Source organism: Delphinus delphis, chromosome 7 (genome assembly GCF_949987515.2).
Source record: "Delphinus delphis chromosome 7, mDelDel1.2, whole genome shotgun sequence".
NCBI lineage: Eukaryota > Metazoa > Chordata > Mammalia > Artiodactyla > Delphinidae > Delphinus > Delphinus delphis.
Genome location: NC_082689.1, coordinates 24,786,015 through 24,804,503, shown reverse-complemented (window position 1 = coordinate 24,804,503; position 18,489 = coordinate 24,786,015). Strand labels below are relative to the sequence as shown.

General features: G+C 35.4%; 1 protein-coding gene and 1 pseudogene across 1 annotated transcript in view; one reads left to right on the top strand and one right to left on the bottom strand.

The window, feature by feature from the left end:
* Positions 1-5,616, top strand: part of LOC132428721 (NAD-dependent protein deacetylase sirtuin-7-like) — a 53,949-nt pseudogene extending 48,333 nt beyond the window's left edge.
* The window catches only part of ERBB4 (erb-b2 receptor tyrosine kinase 4), a 1,108,236-nt gene that overhangs the window by 750,630 nt on the left and 339,117 nt on the right, over positions 1-18,489 (bottom strand). The window lies entirely within an intron of this gene.

Here is an 18,489-nt window from a genome sequence, read left to right as displayed (position 1 = left end):
ATGAACTCAAAGAATCATGAAACATTATTTCAACTGAAGTGGAATCAGATCTAAGTTTGTTAATGTTATTCATGCTATATTAAATATAGGATAACAAGAACAAGTTTAAGACCTGAAACATTTTTTAGGGATTCTTTGGGATAAGACTGCTTATATATAATGTCATAAACAAATTACATAGTTATAAAACAGCATAGACTTTGTAATACGACAGATTGAGTCTTGCAATTTATTACTTTTCTGATCTGGACAAGTTACTTGAACTTTTTACATCTAATCTCATCTATAAAATGAATAGAATTTTACCTGCTTAAAGGAGACAGAATTTTATCTAACAGAGGAGGTCATCTACTCAAAGAGTATAGACTAGAACCTAACTTTGTATCATATAAGGAAGTGTAAGTTCCTTTCTTTCATCCTGCCATTCTTTTCTAGAATGTATATGACTTTATGAATAGTTTTACCTTTTTTTGAAATTTAAACAATTAGGTGAAAGATTAAATCAGACTGTACTAATCAAAAGCATACACTTCTTTAAAATTGAGTTGCAGAGGTTAATATATATTATTGCAAACAATATTGCAAAAAAGTAGCTACTTGATGAAAGGATTTATTTATTTATTTATTTTTGGCTTTGGTGGGTCTCCGTTGTTGCACGCAGGCTTTGTCTCGTTGTGGCGAGTGGGAGCTACTCTTCGTTGCAGTGCACAGGCTTCTCATTGCGGTGGCTTCTCTTGTGGAGCACGGGCTCTAGGCGCGCGGGCTTCAGTAGTTGTGGCACATGCGCTCAGTAGTTGTGGTTTGTGGGCTCTAGAGCTCAGGCTTAGTAGTTGTGGTGCACGGGCTTAGTTGCTCCGCGGCATGTGGGATCTTCCCGGACCAGGGTTCGAACCCATGTCCCCTGCATTGGCAGGCGGATTCTTAACCACTGTGCCACCAGGGAAGTCCTGAAAGGATTTAAATATTTGCTTATTTTATGCTATATGATCTCTTCTCTTACGGTCTATATCCCCCTTATTTAAAGAATATTTACAAAGCTTGAAAACAGAAAAAAAGAACTGGTTAAAGATGAGTCTCTTGTACATGCCAGGCATGTTTCTGACTTAGCATCTCCATCCACTGTTCCCTCTGCCTGGATTGTGCTTCCCTCTTATATCTACAAGGCTAATTCCTTCTCTTTCTTTAGGCTTTCATTCAAAAGTCACTTTTTCAGTGAAGCCTTCCACGTAACACCTTATTTAAAATTCCAGGATACTCTCTCATTGGTTTTTCTCCTTGGTACATACTACTATAACATATTATATAATATGCTTAATTATCTTGGAGAAAGATTTCATAGAAGAAAAGAGACCTGGAAAAGGAGAGACAAATTTTGAAATATATAAAAATGGCTAAGGCAAGAGCTTATACTGGAATAGGATACAATTGAGATTTAGAAGAAGAGGAAAGGAATAATGATGATAAGGAAGACACTTCATTAGTCTTGAAATGCAACATGAGAAACATGGATTTCATATGGAGATCTTGACAGTGGTATTGGATGGATGGAGGCAGTGAGAATTCAAAACACTAAGAAGGTGAGCTTTACTGCTTACTGAGTTTATCAGGGAAGGAGATAGACATCTTAAACAGAAACTGCCAAAATATGCCAGTAACAGTTGCATCACTCTGAGCAACACTTCTGGCATTACATGCTGATAACTGCTTATCTAAAGGGAAAAAACTATATATATATATATATATATGTATTTTTCTGTATCATAATTTCTTAATTAGATGAACAGTAAGTATCTAAATATATAGTTTAAGGAACTTTATTCATTTTCATTCTTTTATACTTTAAGGAAACTATGGAAGTAGAGTTTCAAAATAATTTTTAACTCAGAAAAACACTCTCCTGATGTATTTTATTGGACTAAATTTAAATCCACATGTATATCAGAACATACAATAAGCATTTTAGATGTTTCCATCTTCTTAACTTTAATAGCATCTGTGCTATACTGGAGACTTTCTGACCCCATAATTTCTTTACATGACGATTCATAATCTTTTCTATGAAAATAAAATTGTTGTCACAGACACTTGAAATGTTCAACTTAGATGGATTCTCTGTGTTTTCTGCATATGAAAATTTTCCTTATTTAATAACAATACAGACTGTATGTTGAGATATTAAACATAACCATTTTTAAATGCATATTACATATTTCACCTTAGTGTGCATATGCTATTTCTTTGATATCAAAAGAAACTGTTACAAAGTCATTATGAAAATGGCTACTCTATATATATTTTCCCAAAATGTATTATAACTTTTATTTTTCCTGCTACCTTAGAGAAAAGAGTGTTTTATGATATTTCCCCAATATTCTATAGCAAGTACTTTTTTCCCACTTACTTTTAGGAATGCAGTAGAAACTAAAGGTTCAGAGAGTACAGCTGTTATTATAACAACTTGTTGAAACTCTGACTTTCTCACTTATTATTGGTGCTATGGACCAAATTGGCCTCTCCCTCCCCAGTAGTCATATGCTGAAGCCCTAACCCCTTAATGTGACTGTATTTGGACACAGGCCTATAAGGAGTATAAGGAAGTAACAGATTAAATGAGGTCATTAGGGTGGGGCCCTGATCCCTTAGAATTAGATCCCTTAGAATAGTGATTCTATAAAAAACACACCAGAGAGAGAGTCCTTCCTCTCTCTCTCTCCACCATGTGAGGAGAGAACAATAAGAAAGACTACAAGAAGCCAGGAAGAGAACTTTCACAAGAAAGCAACCATACTGGCATATTTATCTTGCACTTTCAGCATCCAGAGGTTGCTTCGTTGCAATCTCTCAATCTATTTATCATTTTGTACTGGACATCTTCTTTCCTAATGAATAATGAAATATTGAGTATGATTCTAAATGAAATCAATATAGCCCATATTAAAATTAAAAGTTGGTTTTCAACATAATTTTTTTTTTAATAACAAGAGTTTGTCCTACTAAATGCACACTGTTTTCTTTTAGAGATACTAAATGGTGGTAAGGGAATTTTATTGGTCAATAAGTTTGCTGTTTCCCACCCAATACTCCAGACTGAAGAGAAGACATTTCTCCCCTCAGCAAACCAAGCAAACAGCCTGTTTGCCATGCCTCTTACCTGAATGACCCAAATTGTTTTCCAGCATAAGATTATGAGTATAGAGATAGAATAGGAAGGAAGGTAAGCGTAGAAAAAGTAATTGCCTCAGAAAGCTCATTTAGACTGTGGCTATAAGGACATAATCGACATTCTTTGAAGGCCTTACACCTTTTCTCATTCACTTCTTTACTCCACCTTCTTTATGTCACTCTAGGACATCATCAGTTACTGCTTGTACTAACTGTAGCTTCTACAAGTATCTCTTCCTCTAATCTTTACCAAACTTCCATTCATCCCTCAAATATCCATTTAAGCACTACTTCTGGTAGAAGCCTTCCCTGGAGAGGACAAACACACACACACAGCATACAAACATACTCAAAGGCAGGTGCTCATGACAATTTCTTACCTAGCACCTTGCGCTGCTGAATACTTAACATTCTCAGTTGCAATTAATATCAGCCTTCTCTGAAAGACCATGACTGTATCTTCCTGATCACTCTGTCCTTAGTGATTAGCTAAGAGCCAGGCATATAGTTGACACTTTATAACACAGTATTCATGATTCACTCATTGAATGAATTAATAAAACATACTTGTGGAGGAGAATGGGGGTACAAAGAGTAATAGTTCCACATTCTATGCATGAGGGCTTAATGGTGAACTGTTGTCTCAGAAATGAGTAGAAATTCAACAGGAATTCTAATGAGTTGTACGATCATAAGAGAGCAGTTTTAAAAGCCGATTTTACATGTTTACAGGAACAGATGAAAGATACTGTAATAGTGCAAAGCCCTCTCATATTATCCCAAAGCACTGACATGGGACCTGCATAATTTGAAAATGTTTATATCTTTCTAACAACTGATATGAGTAAAAGCCTAGAGTAATTGTGTGAAAAAATACAAATATAAATGCATTCATTCAATTTCTCAAGTAAATATAATTTTGCTGAGCAAATGGCAAGATTTCCTTAAAGCAGGATGATAGGAGGGGAAGGGCAGGGAGGGACAGATTGGGAGTTTGGGATTGACATGTACATACTGCTATATTTAAAATGAATAACCAACAAGGACCTACCATATAGCACAGGGAATTCTGCTCAATATTACGTAACAACCTAAATGGGAAAATAATTTGAGAAAGAATAGATACATGTATATGTATAACTAAATTTATACTAAATGTATAACTAAATCACTTTGCTGTACACGTGAAACTATCACAATATTGTTAATCAATTATACTCCAATATAAAATAAAAAGTTAAAAAAAAACAGGATGATAGGAATAATCACTAGCCTCCAACTTGCTTGATACTCTAACTTCATAACCATATTTAGTAAAATCTACAGCCTGTTTAATTGCTTTCCATTTTAAGTATTAACTGTTTTCCTCAGAACTTCAAATAAGGTCACCAGACCAGAAGGCCATGGGAGTGGCCTATCAAAAAATAATTCAGTTTTTTGAGAGTTTTTTCATGAATCAGTGTTGAATTCTGTCAAATGCTTTTCCTGCATCTATTGAGATTATCGTATCATTTTATCCTTTATTTTATTAATGTGGTATATCGTATTGATTGATTTGTAGATGTTGAACCATCCTTGTATCCCTGTAATAAATTTCACTTGGTCATGGTGAATGATCGTTTTAATGTATTGTTGAAATTTTTTGGTAATATTTTGTTGAGGATTTTAGCATCTATGTTCAGCAGGGATATTAGCCTATAATTTTCTTGTCATGTACTTGTCTGGATTTGGATCAGGGAAATGCTGGCCTTGCTAAATGAGTTTGGAAATGTTCCCTCCTCTTCTATTTCTGAAAGAGTTTGAGAAAGACTGCTATGGACAGAAAGTCATGCAGGATTTCTATGTCATAGTCTGGAAGTAGATTTCTTCTTGTATTATGTTGAGCTACATTCCCTCTACACCCAGTTTGTCACTGCCCTCCATTGATACCAGACAGTCTGGGTCTGCCACAAGTGTGATTCCCAGCTCTGGGACACAACTGTGCACTTTGGGAATAGGGGGCCCTGGGGAAGACTCCAAACTTGGTGTTGGCAACCAACACTGCAGCAAGGCAGACACAATCCTGTGCTTAGGTTCCAGCTTAAAGATTCTAAAAATATATCCTTGCCTCTAGGGTATGACTAAGCCTCCTAGCTGGAGGTCATTGCTCTATATTGTGAACTTTCAGTGGACCCTGAAGGATGACTGGGCTGCCCTGAATCTCCATGGGAAATGTGATGACATCATGCAGCTCTCTTGGACAAGCTGAGCCTGGAGATCTCCTTCTACAGCAGGTGGCAAAACTCCATCTTTTGCCAGGCAACTTCCCTGTATTTGGATGAAGAAGAAGTCATACAGAAGCAGAGAGGAGGCTCTGCCTGGGGAAAGGGCCCCCCATCTGACTCAGCCCCCATTCTAGGGAGCTAGTTTGGCAGGGGCTGCACCAAATGCACAAAAAGAAAGAAAGTAACATAACCTCATGTTTGATGAAGAAAAACAATGGGCAATTTCCATATGGCCATAACTCTCCTTCACAGGTAAGTATTATCTTGAAGGCCTGGGCTGCCCTCATGGGATCTACTAAGAAATCTTTGGGGGTGACACTACCATTGTGACGTTTTAAGTCACTTGTCTCTGCTTGTAGAGAAACCCATTGCACTGCTGTGATTGTCCTCTGATATAGGTTTGACTGTTGAAGACACTTCCCACCTAAAAGGAGGTAGCTGTGACATCTTTCTGTGAGAAGAGAACACAGGAGGTTATTCCAGACCTGGCTGGCCAAGAGGAGCACATTAATCATTCACTGGGCTAGTCTCAGGAACTTCAATGTTATTTCTACTACTTCTTGCTAAAAATGTTAACTTTATAGAAAATTATTTTCTGTATTTGGTATGTGACAAAGGGTTGGTTTTGAGTCTTGGCTCTAAGCAGATCTTTTTATTCTTCTTAAACATTTCTGCACTGTCAGAAAAAAAAAGTGTAGAACATACCTCTCTATACCAAACTGAGTATAGAGTGAATACTTCAACATAATAAAACCCATATGACAAGCCTGCAGTTAATATCATTTTCAATGGTGAAAAGCTGGAAGCTTTTCCTCCAAGATAAGGAAAAAGAAAGGATGTACATTCTTGCCACTTTTATTCAACATAGTACTGGAATTATGAGCCAGAGCAATTAGGCAACACAAAGAAACAAAAGAAATCTAAATTGGAAAGGAAGAACTAAAACTGTTTCTATTTGCAGATGACATAATACTGCATGTAGAGAAAACACTAAAGCCTCCACAAAAAAAAAAAAAAAAAAGAGTAGAACTAATCAACAAATTCAGTAAAGTTGAAGGAGACAAGATCAATATATAAAAATCAGTTGTATTTCTATACACCAATAATAAATTATCAGAAAGAGAAATTAAGAAAACAATCTCATTTATAATTGCAGCAAAAAGAATAAAATACCTAGGAATAAATTTAACGAAGGTGGTGAAAAACCTGTTTACTGAAAACTGTAAGACATTGATGAAGAAATCGAAAAAGACTCAAATTAATGTAAAGATATTGCACGCTCGTGGATTAGAATTAATATTGTTAAAACATCCACACTACCCAAAACAATCTACAGATTCAAACATAGATGAGGATAACAATCCCAATCAAAATTCCAATGGCATTTTTCACAGAAATAGAACAAACAATTCTAAAATTTACATGGAACCACAAAAGACCCCAAATAGCAAACACAATCTTGAGAAAGAAGAACAAAGCTAGAGGCATCATACTCCTTAATTTCAAACTACACTACAAAGCTATAGTAATCAAAGCAATATGGTATTGGTATAAAAACAGGTACATAGATCAATGTAATAGACTAGAGAATCCAGAAATAAGCCCACACATAAACTGTCAATAAATTTATGACAAAGGCACCAAGAATATAAAATGGGGAAAAGATAATCTCTTCAATAAATAATATTGGAAAAACTGAAAATCCACATGCAAAAGAATGAAACTAGACCCCTATCTTCCACCACACACAAGAAACAACTCAAAATGGATTAAAGATTTGAATGTAAGACCTCAAACCATAAAATTCCTAGAAGAAAGCATAGAGGGTAAGTTCCTTGTCATTAGCCTTAGCAATGAGTTTTTGATTTGACACCAAAAGCAAAGACAACAAAAATAAACAAGTAAGACTATATCAAACTAAAAAAAACTTCTGCATAGCAAAGAAAACAAACAACAAAATAAAAAGGCTACTGAATGGGAGAAAAATGTCAGCAAACATGTAAGTGATAAGGGGTTAATATCCAAAATATATAAAGAATTAATGCAGTTCAATAGAAAAACAAAATAAAAACAGACAATCCAATTAAAAAATGGGCAAATGATTTGAATAGGCATTTTTTTTTCCAAAAAAGACATGAATGGCCAATAGGTACATGAAAATGTGCCCAATATCACTAATCACCAGGAAAACACAAATCAAAACCACAATGAGGGCTTCCCTGGTGGTGCAGTGGTTGAGAGTCCGCCTGCCGATGAAGGGGACACGGGTTCATGCCCCAGTCTGGGAAGATCCCACATGCCATGGAGCGGCTGGGCCCATGAGCCATGGCTGCTAAGCCTGCAAGTCCGGAGCCTGTGCTCCGCAGCAGGAGAGGCCACAGCAGTGAGAGGCCCGTGTACCACAAAAAAAAAGAAAAAAGACACAATGAGATATCACCTCACTGAAACCTGTAACACGTGTTGGTGAAGATGAGAAAAGGGAACCCTTGTACACTGTTGGTGAGAATGTAAATTGGTTCAGCCTATCTGGAAAATAATATGGAGATTCTTCAAAATATTAAAAATAGAACTACCATACCATCCAGCAATTCCACTCTGGCTATATATCGTAAAGAAATGAAAACAAGTTAACTGCACTCCCATGTTCATTGCAGCATTATTCACAATTGCCAAGATATGGAAGCCACCTATGTGTCCATCAGTGCATGAATAGATAAAGAAGATAGGTAGAGTCAGCAGCCAAGATGGTTATCAGATTGGCTGTCACAGTATCATAGCACTTGTGTTCAAATGACCCTCATTTACTTAATAACAGCACCAAAATGCTAGAATAGTGATCCTGGTAATTCGAATATTATCAAAAAGAAGTTGTAAAGTGCTTCCTTTAAGTGAAAAGGTGACATAATAAGGAAACAGAAATCGTATGACATTGTTGCTAAGATCTATGGAGATTCCTACCCAAAAACTCTGAATGAAGCTTATAGTTTCTCTTCTGATCAGGGTGGCCGTGGGGCTAACAGTGTCTTGGTGCTCTGGCCAGGTGTCAGGCCTGTGCCCCTGAGGTGGGAGAGCCGAGTTCAGGACATTGGTTCACCAGAGACCTCCTGGTTCCACGTATATCTAATGGCAAAAGATCTCCCAGAGATCTCCATCTCAATGCCAAGATCCGGCTCCACTCAACAACCAGCAAGCTCCAGTGCTGGACACCCTATGCCAAATGACTAGCAAGACAGGAACACAACCCCACCCATTAGCAGAGAGGCTGCCTAAAATCATAATAAGGTCACAGAAACCCCCAAGCACACCAGCAGATGAGGTCCTGCCAACCAGAAAGACAAGATCGAGCCTCATCCAACAGAATACAGGCACCAGTCCCCTCCACCAGTAAGCCTACACAACCCACTGAACCAACCTTAGCCACTGAAAGCAGAAACCAAAAACAACAGGAACTATGAACATGCAGCCTGCAAAACGGAGACCCAAAACACAGTAAGTTAAGCAAAATGAGAAGACAGAGAAATACACAGCAGATGAAGGAGCAAGGTAAAAACCCACCAGATCAAACAAATAAGAGGAAGTAGGCAGTCTATCTGAAAAAGAATTCAGGGTAATGATAGTAAAGATAATCCAAAATCTTGGAAATAGAATAGAGAAAATACAAGAAACTTTTAACAGGGACCTAGGAGAACAAAAGAGCAAACAAACAATGATGAACAACACACTAAATGAAATTAAAAATTCTCAGGAAGGAATCAATAGCAGAATAACTGAGGCAGAAGCACACATAAGTGACCTGGAAGATAAAGGAGTGGAAATAACTAACACAGAGCAGAATAAAGAAAAAAGAATGAAAAGAATTGAGGACAGTCTCAGACACCTCTGGGACAACATTAAATGCACCAACATTCGAATTATAGGGGTCCCAGAAGAAGAAGAGAAAAAGAAAGGGACTGACAAAATATTTGAAGAGATTATAGTTGAAAACTTCCCTAATATGGGAAAGGAAATAGTCAAGTCCAAGAGGCACAGAGAGTCCCATACAGGATAAATCCAAGGAAAACACACCAAGAGGCATATTACTCAAACTAACAACAATTAAATACAAAGAAAAAAATATTGAAAGCAGCAAGGGAAAGAAAACAGATAACATACAAGGGAATCCCCATAATGTTAACAGCTGATCTTTCAGCAGAAACTCTGCAAGCCAGAAGGGAGTGGCAGGACATATTTAAAGTGATGAAAGGAAAAAACCTACAAGCAAGATTACTCTACTCAGCGAGGAACTCATTCAGATTCGACAGAGAAATTAAAACCTTTACAGACAAGCAAAAGCTAAGAGAATTCAGCACCACCAAATCATCTCTACAACAAATGCTAAAGGAACTTCTCTAGGCAGGAAACACAAGAGAAGGAAAAGACCTACAATAACAAACCCAAAACAATTAAGAAAATGGTAATAGGGACATACATATCAATAACTACCTTATATGTAAATGGATTAAATGCTCCAACCAAAAGACAGATACTGGCTGAAGGCATACAAAAAAGAGACACATATATATGCTGTCTACAAGAGACCCACTTCAGACCTAGGGACACATATAGACAGAAAGTAAGGGGATGCAAAAAGATATTCCATGCAAATGGAAATCAAAAGAAAGCTGGAGTAACAATTCTCATATCAGACAAAACAGACTTTAAAATAAAGACTATTACAAGAGACAAAGAAGGACACTACCTAATGATCAAGGGATCAATCCAAGAAAAAGATATACAATTGTAAATATTTATGCACTCAACATAGGAGCACCTCAATACATAAGGCAAATTCTAACAACCATAAAAGGGGAAATCGACAGTAACACAATCATAGTAGGAGACTTTAACACCCCACTTTCACCAATGGACAGATCATCCAAAACGAAAATAAATAAGGAAACACAAGCTTTAAATGACAAATTGAACAAGATGGACTTGATATTTATAGGACATTCCATCCAAAAACAACAGAATACACTTTCTTTTCAAGTGATTATGGAACATTCTCCAGGATAGATCATATCTTGGGTCACAAATCAAGCCTTGGTAAATTTAAGAAAATTGAAATCATATCAAGTATCTTTTCCAATGACAATGCTATGAGATTAAATATCAATTATAGGAAAAAATCTGTAAAAAATACAAACATATGGAGACTAAACAATACACTATTAAATAACCAAGAGATCACTGAAGAAAACAAGGAGGAAATCAAAAAACACCTGGGAACAAATGACAATTAAAACATGATGACCCAAAACCTATGGGATGTAGCAAAAGCACTTCTAAGAGGGAATTTTACAGCAATACAATCCTACGTCAAGAAACAAAAAACATCTCAAATAAACAACCTTACCTTACACCCAAAGCAATTAGAGAAAGAAGAACAGAAAAAGCCAAAGTTAGCAGAAGGAAAGAAATCATAAAGATCAGATCAGAAATAAATGATAAAGAAATGAAGGAAACAATAGCAAACATCAATAAAACTAAAAACTGGTTCTTTAAGAAGATAAACATAATTGATAAACCATTAGCAAGACTCATCAAGAAAAAATGGGAGAAGACTTAAATCAACAGAATTAGAAATGAAAAAGGAGAAGTAACAACTGACACTACAGAAATACAAAGGATAATGAGAGATTACTACAAGAAACTATATGCCAATAAAATGGACATCCTGGAAGAAATGGACAAATTCTTAGAAAAGCACAATCTTCCGAGACTGAACCAGGAAGAAATAGAAAATGTGAACACACCAATCACAAGCACTGAAATTGAGACTGTGATTAAAAATCTTCCAAGAGACAAAAGCCCAGCACCAGATGGCTTCACAGGCGAATTCTATCAAACATTCAGAGAAGAGCTAACACCCATCCTCAAACTCTTCCAAAATATAGCAGAGGGAGGAACACTCCCAAACTCATTCTATGAGGCCACCATTACCCTGATACCAAAACCAAAGATGTCACAAAGAAAGAAAACTACAGGCCACTATCATTGATGAATACAGATGCAAAAATTCTCAACAAAATACTAGCAAACAGAATCCAACAGCACATTAAAAGGATCATACACCATGATCAAGTGGGGTTTACCCCAGGAATACAAGGATTCTTCAATATATGCAAAACTGTCAATGTGATAAACCATATTAAGAAATTGAAGGAGAAAAACCATATGATCATCTCGATAGATGCAGAAAAAGCTTTTGACAAAATTCAACACCGATTTATGATAAAAACCCTCCAGAATGTAGGCATAGAAGGAACTTACCTCAACATAATAAAGGCCATATATGACAAACCCACAGCCAACATCATTCTCAATGGTGAAAAACTTGAAACCATTTCCTCCAAGAACAGGAACAAGACAAGGTTGCCCACTCTCACCACTATTATTGAACATAGTTTTGGAAGTTTTAGCCACAGTCAACAGGGAAGAAAAATAAACAAAAGGAATCCAAATCAGAAAAGAAGAAGTAAAGCTGTCATTGTTTTCAGATTACATGATACTATACATAGAGAATCCTAAAGATGCTACCAGAAAATTACTAGAGCTAATCAATGAATTTGGTAAAGTAGCAGGGTACAAAATTAATTCATAGAAATCTCTTGCATTCCTATACACTAATGATGAAAAATCTGAAAAAAAATTAAGGAAACATTCTCATTTACCATTGCAAAAAAAAGAATAAAATACCTAGGAATAAACCTACATAAGGAGACAAAAGACCTGTATGCAGAAACTATAAGACACTGATTAAAGAAATTAAAGATGATACAAACAAATGGAGAGATATACTATGTTCTTGGATTGGAACAATCAACATTGTGAAAATGACCATACTACGCAAAGCAATCTACAGATTCAATGCAATCCCTATCAAACTATCAATGGCACTTTTCACAGAACTAGAACAAAAAATTTCACAATTTGTATGGAAACACAAAAGACCCCAAATAGCCAAAGCAATCTTGAGAAAAAAAAAAAGAAGCTGGAGGAATCAGTCTTCTGGACTTCAGACACTACTACGAAGCTACAGTAATCAAGACAGTATGGTATTGGCACAAAAACAGAAATATAGATCAATGCAACAGGACACAAATCCCAGAGATAAACCCACTCACCTATGGTCACCTTATTTTTGATAAAGGAGGCAAGAAAATACAATGGAGAAAAGACAGCCTCTTCAAAAATTGGTTCCGGGGAAACTGGACAGCTACATGTATAAGAATGGAATTAGAACACTCCCTAACACCATACAAAAAAATAAACTCAAAATGGATTAAAGACCTAAATGAAGACCAGAAACTATAAAACTCTTAGAGGAAAACATAGGCAGAATACTTTATGACATAGATCACAGCAAGATCCTTTTTGACCTACCCTCTAGAGAAATGGAAATAAAAAAAAAATAAACAAATGGAACCTAATGAAACTTAAAAGCTTTTGCACAGCAAAGGAAACCATTAACAAGACAAAAAGAGAACCCTCAGAATGGGAGAAAATATTTACCAATGAACCAACTGACAAAGGATTAATCTCCAAAATTTACAAGCAGCTCATGCAGCTCAATATCAAAAAAAACAAACAACCCAATCCAAAAATGGGCAGAAGACCTAAATAGACATTTCTCCAAAGAAGATATAGATTGCCAACAAACACATGAAAGGAGGTTCAACATCATTATTCATTAAAGAAATGCAAACAAAACTACAATGAGGTATCACCTCACACAAGTCAGAATGGCCATCATCAAAAAATCTACAAACAATAAATGCTGGAGAGGGTATGGAGAAAAGGTAACCCTCTTGCACTGTTGGTGGGAATGTAAATTGATACAGCCACTATGGAGGTTTCTTAAAACACTAAAAATAGAACCCAGCAATCCCACTACAGGGCATATACACTGATAAAACCATAATTCAAAAAGAGTCATGTACAACAATGTACATTGCAGCTCTATTTACAATAACCAGGACATGCAAACAACCTAAGTGTCCATCGACAGATAAATGGATAAAGAAGATGTGGCACATATATACAATGGAATATTACTCAGCATAAAAAAGAAACGAAATTGAGTTATTTGTAGTGAGGTGGATGGACATAGAGCCTGTCATACAGAGTGAAGTAAGTCAGAAAGAGAAAAACAAATACTGTATGCTACCACATATATATGGAATCTATGAAAAAAAAATGGTTCTGAAGAACCTAGGGGCAGACAGGAATAAAGACACAGACATAGAGAATGGACTTGAGGACACGGGAAGGGGGAAGGGTGAGCTGGGACGAAGTGAGAGAGTGGCATGGACATACATACACTACCAAATGTAAAATAGCTAGTGGGAAGTAGCTGCATAATACAGGGAGATCAGCTCGGTTCTTTGTGACCACCTAGAGGAGTGGGATAGGGAGGGTGGGAGGGAGATGCAAGAGGGAGGAGATATGGGGATATATGTATACGTATAGCTGATTCACTTTGTTATACAGCAGAAACTAACACACCATTGTAAAGCAATTGTACTCCAATAAAGATGTTATTTAAAAAAAAAAGAAGATATAGTGTATATTCAAAATGATATATTATTCAGCCACAAGAAAGAAATCCTGATTTGTGACAACACATACGGACCTTGAGAGCACTATGCTAAGTGAAATCAGACAGAGAAAATCAAGTACTGCATGATATTAATTATGTGTGGAATTTTAAAATGTCAAAATCTTAGAAGCAAAAACATAAAAGTATTTGGCCAGGGACTGGGAGTTGGGAGAAACAGGTTGGTAAAAGGTCCCCAACTATCAGTGGTAAGATGAATAAGGTCAGAGGATCTAGTGTAAAACATGGTGAGTAGAGTTGATAAGATGACATTGTGTAACAAAATCGATAAGAGAGTAGAACTTTAATGTTTTTGCACACACACACACACACACACACACACACACACACACAATAAATGCATGAAGTGATGGATGTGTTAATTAGCTAGATAGGAGAAATCTTTTCACAATGTATACATATATCAAATCACCATGATGTACACTTTAAATATTTTATGATTTTATATGTCAATTAAACCTCAATAACACTGATTTTTTTTAAAATTTAAAAAAACTGAACATTATGGAGTAATCTAAACTCATTAGTCAAGGCTTTTGTTTTCATATTAGTTGGTGAAATATTGTCAGTAAATCAGTAAAATAAAAATTTAAATCATATAGAGGCTTTGTTCAATTAATATCTGAGATAAACCAAACATGATGTTCTCATCATTTTTAATCTCAGAAGTAATGTCTTTAAAATGAACATAGTTGAATCTGGAGAGAAAATATTTTTGTTGAAATATGCAGAGCTGAGGTCATCCTCAGTTTAAAGTACAGAGTTATGTATAAATAAACTATTTTATGCTCTCAATATCTCCATTAGGCATTTTTAAATGGATAAACATGTAACATCTAAAAGAAATAGCTGATAATATGTCAACAGTGTTGCTTTAATTTGAAGAAGAAAGCCTCTTTCTTCCTAGAAGCTCTGCTGTGTCACCTCTGAGTTGATTGACTCATCTTTAAACTCATAGTTTTGTTCTTTTGAATGCATCAGAATTTCCTTAAATGATCTTTATGCTGTCATATCTTAGGTGTGAGGTTATGATAAAAAATTCAGAGAATTCAGATTTCTTTCAGAGTTTGTAGGTTAACCTATTTGTTATACAAAAGGTAATACGAAAGTTGATTGATACTGTGGATTTTCTTCAAATCAAAGAGCTGATGTAAAGAGCGAGCTATGGCTAGTACTGAGGTGTTCTGATCTAAGTACAATTTTTCAGTCACACTGGCCTTTTCATTCTTAACCCTTACAACTAGATACATGATAAATTTTAACTAGTACTAACAGATAATAGGTTATAAATTAAATATTCCAATTAACAGATAATTTTTGTAAGTTATGGGTAACAATATTTTTAAGGCTTTAGAATAGTTTTGTCAATAGATCTTTCTATGATAATGGAAATGTTTTATATATATGGTGCCCCATATAGTAACCAAAATCCATCTGTAACTATTGAGTTCTTGAACTATGTCTACTGTAACTAAGAAACTGAATTTTTAAATTTATTTGATTTTACGTAACTGGAACAAATAATTACATATGGCTAATGGCTACTGTATCAGACAGTAAAATTTTAGAATATAGAAACACTGACTAAATTATCTTGAATAGTCACTGTACTTTATGGACATCATTATAAGATTGCTGATTGATATTTACAGTAATAAGATGATATTTAGAAATACAGCCTTTATGTTTCTGTAGAAACATATAACATATGTTCACATGCTCATATCTCTATGACTGTATAGAGATCTACTCAACTATATACACCAGACTCCTAATGCAAATAATGGTTCTGGATTTGAATAAAGGGATACTTAGAGCATTTGTTAATTGAATTTGCTGTCATATTTGTTTCAGGAATGTTGTTTATAGCATTACCTTTATAAAAATCCATGGAACAAAATTTTCATTGTTCTTGATGCCAGGAAAAGCCATGAAGTAAATAATTTATCATCCATCTCTCCTTTTTTTTCTGGCTTCCAGGAAGCTGAATCTAAATTTGTGTAGTCACCGATAACAAATTTCTAGATAATAAATTTACCACTGACTTTTTTTTTTTGCTGTACGCGGGCTTCTCACTTTTGTGGCCTCTCTCATTGCGGAGCACAGGCTCTGGACATGCAGGCTCGGCGGCCATGGCTCACGGGTCCAGCCGCTCCGCGGCATGTGGGATCTTCCCGGACTGGGGCATGAACCCGTGTCCCCTGCATCAGCAGGCGGACTCTCAACCACTGCGCCACCAGGGAAGCCCTTACCACTGACTTTGAACTGAGTTTTCCTATTTTTATTTTCACCTGTCTTAGTTTTATCTATTTATTCCTCTTTATACGAATCTTACTATACTTCATAAAAGAAGGTATACAAATAGCCATAAGTACATAGGAAGTTCTAAATTTCATTAATAATTATGAAAATACATTTTTAAATCACAATGAGATATCATGACACATCTACAAGAATGGTGAATACTAAATAAACATGAAAGAAAGAAAGAGAGGGACAGAGAGGGAGGGAAGGAGGAAGGAAAGTAGGAAGGAAGGAAGGAAGGAAAGGGGGAGGGAGGGAAGGAAAGCAAGGAAAGGAAGGGAGAAAGGAAAGTAGGAAGGAAGGAAGGGGGAGGGAGGGAAGGAAAGGAAGGAAAGCAAGGAAAGGAAGGAAGGAAGGAAGGAAAGAAGGAAGGAAAACTTGGCGATATCAAGGGTCAGCCAGAATGTAAAAACAAGAACAACTGAAATTCCCATACACTGCTGGTAGAAGTATACATTTGTATAAAGCTGAAAATATGCATACCTGTGACTCAATAATTCTACTGTGATACATAATATCAACAGAAATGCAACACGTGTGCACCAAAAAGCATGTACCAAATGTTCACTGCTCTACTATTTATAACAGCCACCATGTTGAACATGAACCACTTCATGTTCAACAATGGTAGAATTGATAAATAAATTATTTATTGTATATTCATAGAAATGATGCTACAAAGCAAGGAACATTATTGAATTACTTCTATCAAAAACAAACTGTTGAGTGAGGGAATCCAGAAACAAGAGAATCCATACTTTATGAATCCATTCATATAAAGTTCAATCAGGCAAAATTTACCTTTGGTGTTAAAGTCAGGTTATGGTTACTTTTGGGGAAGAGAGGAATAGTGATTGGGTGAAAGCACAGAGAGATTTTTAGGGTGCTTGCATGTTTTTTTTACCTGATTTGGGAGGTGATTAGACAGTGTACCTCATTTATGGAAATTCATAAAGATATACACTTAACATTTGAGCAATTTTCTGTCTGTATGTGATACATAAAATAAACAAGTTTACCTTAAAAATTCTATTACTTAACACGTATTTGTGTGTCATAGTCCACATACTCTTAGAAGAGAGTCAATAAATAAATATATACATTGAAATAATTAGTGAGAAGTGGCAGACTGAAAAGCCTAAGGAAATTATTTTATCAAGGGCTAAAATTGCCATTTTTCATCATATAAACTCGTGGTGTGTGTGGTGCACATTTTAGATATCATATTGTTTAAAGTGAGTTATGATTTCTTAATATTTCTAACACAAGTCATATATATTGTATTATAGTATGGAATAAAAATAAGAACATGAAAAGTAATAATTTCAGAAATTCAGTTCACGAAACGTTAGTTTTTATGTTTTTATAGTAGTATTCTACCTTGAAGGTTAAAAGGGAAAGTCATTCTTAGAAATATTACTTATCTTCAAGCTATGAAGTCACTAACAAGGACAAAACTATGTTAAAAAAATCCTGTGACAGAAATACTCATTAGCAATTTGATATGGGTATAGTTTGCATATATTATAATTAACTAGTATTTAGAAACTCTATACTAATTTTTACTTTTCTTTTGGCTATATGCCTGCTTTTCTTAAATTGATTTATTAATGTCCAAGGTTGCTGTGCAGTTTTATCCTCTTAGCAATAATAGATGCAATATATCACAAAAACAAATTTTTAAGAGAACATCATTAGAGTGATATAGCACTAGTAATAAACCCCTTCACACTTGGATGAACTTAAATCAGTTTCTCTTTATTGATTTTTGGTCATAACATAATTTTAAAGTTCAACTCAGTTAATAAAAAAAGATTTGCCCTAGTGTTATGGGCAAAATACTTGTGTTGTAAGTTCCCACTTCATTTGTGGAAGACCGGTATAGTTGTATCATATATAGAGCTTGGTTAGATATAGCAATGAGAAGATTATTTTATGATAATCTTTATGTGTAATATCTTTTCCTCCCTCTTTTATTGATATTAATCCTTCAACTCATCCTTATCATGATAGGATCCAATGACTACAAAGTGAACGTTTATTTCCTATTGCCTTCGATTTGTATATATTTGTGAGGGTGTGTGTGTGTGCGTGTGTGTG